The sequence below is a fragment of the Nannospalax galili genome, unplaced genomic scaffold (assembly GCF_000622305.1).
Source record: "Nannospalax galili isolate Female #2095 unplaced genomic scaffold, S.galili_v1.0 scaffold1181, whole genome shotgun sequence".
Taxonomy (NCBI): domain Eukaryota; kingdom Metazoa; phylum Chordata; class Mammalia; order Rodentia; family Spalacidae; genus Nannospalax; species Nannospalax galili.
The window spans coordinates 170478-175227 of record NW_008345687.1 but is presented as its reverse complement, the minus strand read 5'-3'; the positions used below and the strand labels follow the sequence as shown (position 1 = coordinate 175227).

Genomic DNA, 4750 nt, shown 5'->3' with positions numbered 1-4750 from the left:
TATATACTTATATGTAAATACACATGCATATTAGTTGGTAAGAAAATTGACACGAGATATTTTATAAGAAAACTTTAGGGTAACAATAAGTTTACTTAATTATATAAACCATTAATTTCTATAATACCTCATGCATAACTATTGAGAGATTTTTCATGTGTTTGAAGGACCATAAGAGCATCCATATTTTCTGAGTAACTGAAGAAATTAAGGAAATAATTTATTTTTAATGCAGATCTCATCAGAAGCAGGAATGCTTTTTCTTTTTTTCTAATAACCTCTGCACTGAATGTAAAATTTTAATTTACTAGAACACAATTTTGAAATTATTATTTGGAAATGACAGTTTATCCAGAAAGTTTTTTAATAGGATGATTTTCTTCTTAAAAATGAGAGGAAACATTTAATATGCCAGAGGATTGTAAACTTTTGGGTAATAATAAGCCATATTGTTTTGTTGGTATCAAGAAATGAACAGTAATAAAGATGTGTTTCACACATTTAACTTTAATTCTCAAAAGCAGTACACTAGAACTGCTCATTTATTGAATCTTGTATTTAAAGCATGCAGATTAACTGGTTTTCGAGTAGCAAACAAAATTGCAGACGCTCATAAGTAAACTCATATCCTTGCCCTACATTTCCATGACTTATTTGACTTTTATAGACTACAGTGTATTCCTGTGATCCCTGATACACCTGATGCTGTTTCTTATGACTAGATTCAAAAATTTTATGACTTCCTTTAATGTACATAGTAATGCAGTCGTTCGGTTCTTAGTCAAATTTGACATATTTATGAATGAACAGCATAGTCACTGTTTCAAGCCCATTAATACACAGTTTACTGGTGTTTCAACATTTCATGCCAACGTGCTAAAGGAGTTTTTAGTTATTCTCACAATAACTTGACCATTGTGACAAAAGATACAAAAAAAAAAAAAAAAAAAAAAAAAAAAAGTTGAACCAGACTGAATAGAAGTGTTTCCCTAGTTAAACTGACTTTTCTTTTGGACTCTAGTGCACTGTGATTTTTATTTTCTTTTTGAAATCACATTTTATTGGGCTTTTCTTCCTTTTTGAACCTTAAGCTTCATAAGAAAATCGCCTAGGAAATCATCTCAAAGCCTAGATTTACACGAGTTTTACATTAAACTTGACAAACCAGTCACTTGGGGACAGCCTCACAGCAGGAGGAAGAGCCTGAGGCCTCAGGTGATGTGTGACTGCAGAATCAGCTCCCAAGGTACACTGGCCGTTCACCTCACTGCGCAGATTTCCCTGTTGGGGACGCTTTTTTTCTACTCCTAGGTTTCAATAAAGATGGCGAAACGATTTTTTGCTGTGACATCATTAAAAAAAAAAAAGGAGAGGAGAGAGAGAGAGAGCGAGAGAGAGACAGGAGAGAGAGAGAGAGAATTCAAGAAAGAGAATATTCAGTCATAACGAGTCACTCTTCTCTGACTGAGACCGAAACTCGGGACGGATGGCAGTTCTGTGGATCTGAGCAGAAGAGAACAGACCATTTTAATACAACTCATCAAATCTGGGTCTACCCAGAGAATGCCAGTTTCTGCTTTGCCACAGCGTGTTCAGGCTGTAAATTGGTCCTGAATCACACTTCCTAGAGTTCTTTTTCTACTCTCCTGAAATCCTGCTGCTTCAGGCATGCACCAACTCTATTTTAGGTTGAGTCTAACTACACTTACCAAGAAAAGATACAAATAATTAAATGGGACTTTTATTATTGCTTTTCTCTGAAGACCTGGAGCCTTATGTGGCTCTGTGTGATCTTTTAATTTGACTTATAATATAATATAATGTCAGTTTATTTAGTTGGAATTAGTTTTCTATTTCTTTTTTGTAAGCACTCCCTGTTTACTTAATAATATTTGGCTTTGCCTAATGATATGTGCAGAAGACAGTGCTAAGTGGAACATCAGCTGTTTACATCAGCTCGAACAATTAATGCATGTTAATTTTTAATTACACTGATTGTACTCGAGGCAGAATGTATGTTTCTTCACAGAACAGATGTACTAGTCAGCTTGGCTGGTGAACATGCATATCGATCAGATGTTGCTGCTGCCAGCAATCCAGCAAAGTCTGCTGAGAGTGTGGCTTCTGATGTACTTAACGTGTTGACGGCTTGGAGTCCTGGTGGAGGCAGTACAAGTCGATGCTGTATCCTCTAATGTTTATAGATAATCACAATATGTCTGTTTTGTGGTTAGTACTCTTTAGCGTATAATTTGAAGACTGCATAGGTATAAGGCAAACCAAAGGTGTTTCACCTGCTCACTGTTTTCCGCATTCTTATTTTCCTGCAGTCAATTCAAACACTATTTGCCTTTAATTACCCCTTCCCACAAGTCATATAATTCTTCTCCTAATAAACCGTTACTCCAAGGAAGAATCTAAAAGACAATAAAATTATGTGAAAAGAAATCTGTATTTATTGAGTATTTTACTTAAACTAGGTGGGAAATACATACATAGCTGACAGCCAATGGCCAATCAATTGAAAGGCATTTAATCGAATCTTTCAATATGCTGAGCATTTCATAAAACACAGAGTTACCTAGCCACAAGGATTATAAAGAATCCTCAAAATACTTTATGCTTGGGAACTCTTACTGGAGAAATAATTCTCATATGCACAAACAGCAAGGAGCAGTTATAGGCTGCAGCAGCTATTTTTTTCTCGATGAATTATATTGATTTTTTTCACATTTTATACATCTTAATCATATTTAGATCCCCTCCTCTCTCTGCACCCCTATAAAGACCCCCACCAGATTTCGTGTAGTCTGTCATATATGTAAGGCCTATTGAGTCAAGTTTGTGTACCTACATGTCCCTCAGTCTGAGCTCATCCACTGGTGTCTAGTCAGACTATTTAGAGTCACTCCCTTAGAGAATATCGACTTTCCCTCAACCAGCAATAATCAGTTGCCAGTAGTTTGGTTTAAACATTCTGACCTACTTGTTACACTCTGAGGATGAATTTTGTGTTTAATGCACTCATGTATGTGAAAACTTAAAAACATAATTCTGATTTATGTGAAATGTGAAGAGCAAAAAATAGACACATCAATATTAAAAAGAAAGTGAAGAACTTACACTATCAGATTTCAAAGTGTGTTGTAATTAAGAGAGTGTGAGTATAGAAAAAAATACCAAAGCAACTAAGTACTCAGACATAAGCCTGTGCATCCATCTGCTTCCTGTTGAATTAATGAAATTTCTGAGTAATTTTTAAAGGTAAAAGGCTTATTTTGCTTACAATACTGGAAGTAGAAAGTCCAAACTGCATGATACCCACTCCTGGAAATCCCTCCTGGCATATTGGATAGAAAACCTCATAGTAGGAATACATATGGGAGGAACAGAGCACATGGTAAGGAAGGGAGCTAAGGAGCTAGAAGGGCTCAGCCTTGTTCTTTTATAGTAATATTCTCATGGAAACTAATAAGAGCCCCTGAGCACTGCCTTAATCCCTTCTGAGGTGGATCCCCCAGTGACTTTATCATTTTCTATAGAACCCACTCTTAAAAAAATCCAAGGACCCTGGGAACTGGGAAGCATGTTGAGCTTCTCTAGGGTGCTGTAGAAATGGGCTACTTTTGCTCAAATATGGTACCTCTTAGGTGGAAAAATACAGCCCCCTGGCAAGCTTGCTGTTATGGCATCAATAAAACTTCAAGGATTACATAAACCAGTGTGCCATCAACTGAGTGACTGTGATCATGTTGTCATAATAAAGATAATACACATTGCATTTTCTGGAAACAAACGAGAACAAAATGTATACTTCTCACATACTGGCTACCCTGCTGGATTTAGGCAACTTACTGCTGCTTAGCTTCACCCAAAAGATCCAGTGGCAATTGTGAAATTAGCTATTTATGGCATGCTGCCCAAAACCTGCACAGAAGAACGATGATGTAAGAGTTGCATCTTTTTCTAGATGAGGATATTCCAGAAGACATCCTTAAGAATTTGGTGAAAGAGCTTCTTTCATCACAGAAAGTGCCTAGACATCTAAATGAGTACACCCAGGAGGGGACAGGCATTCCCCAGAGTGTGGGCTCCACCTGAAGATTATACGTTGTGGAATGAAAATGCCAGAACACAGCCAAGGATTGAAGCCTTTCCCTTAGGGGCTTCTCTGAGCCAGGACAGAGCTGAGCAGCCGCTTCTGTTCACTGTTCACTGCCGGGGTGCTCAGGAAATGCCAGGCCTCAGTAGGCAGTTGCAATAGAATGTGCTACTTTATGGAGGTGTTTTATTATGTAGCCTTATTTGAATGCTATAGATGTTAATAAAATTGCTTACTTGATTGTCTAAAAAAAAATATCTCACTGTTTCTCAGTATCATTATACTATGGATGAAGGCTCTAACATGTCAACCTTTGAGTAACAGCTTCAAACTATGTCTAGACCATAGCAGCCTCTATATGTAGTGCTAATTTGAGCAATATAGTCTCTTTAGTAAGTGGTTAGATAAATTATATCTCCATATAGATAAAAATGGACATTAAAATATATCTTATATGTGAATAATTATTTAAGATAATTGATATTGTATTAGTGTGAAACTTAAACTACTGTTTATAGTTAGTAAAAACCCACAAAACATCAATATATTTTTGATATTAAAAGAGACAAGTATTTCTTTGAAAATACACCCCCAAAGTAGTGATGAAAGAAGGTCAGTCTAGATTTCATTTAGATAAATAATTTTGCT

The 4750-nt window shown here is 36.3% G+C and overlaps 1 pseudogene; it reads left to right on the top strand.

The window, feature by feature from the left end:
* The first annotated feature begins 3586 nt into the window (after positions 1-3586).
* LOC103741054 lies at positions 3587-4264 on the top strand (annotated as a pseudogene).
* The last annotated feature ends 486 nt before the right edge of the window (positions 4265-4750 follow it).